Source organism: Alligator sinensis, unplaced genomic scaffold, assembly GCF_000455745.1.
Source record: "Alligator sinensis unplaced genomic scaffold, ASM45574v1 scaffold169_1, whole genome shotgun sequence".
Classification (NCBI taxonomy): Eukaryota; Metazoa; Chordata; order Crocodylia; family Alligatoridae; genus Alligator; species Alligator sinensis.
In genome coordinates, this window is record NW_005841924.1 from 2,198,068 (window position 1) to 2,198,352 (window position 285).

Genomic DNA, 285 nt, shown 5'->3' on the forward strand with positions numbered 1-285 from the left:
CTGCCCTGCCAAGGACCTCACCGAAGCCGTACAACTCCGGGTTGCCTCCCCACCCCGACAGCCTGGCCCACAGCCAGAAACAGCCAGGACCTCACCCACTCCCATTTCCCGGGCTGCTTTAAAGGCCGGACACTGAACGTTGTCCCCCTGAGGCGAGCGGGGACAGGGGTTGTTTCCCTTGGGGCGGGAGAGTCCCCCCCCCCAGCACGGGCAACCACGCCGAACCTCCGGCAGCGTCGGTGGAACGCGCTGGGGCCAATCCACGCCCCGCCCCGGGCTCGGCAG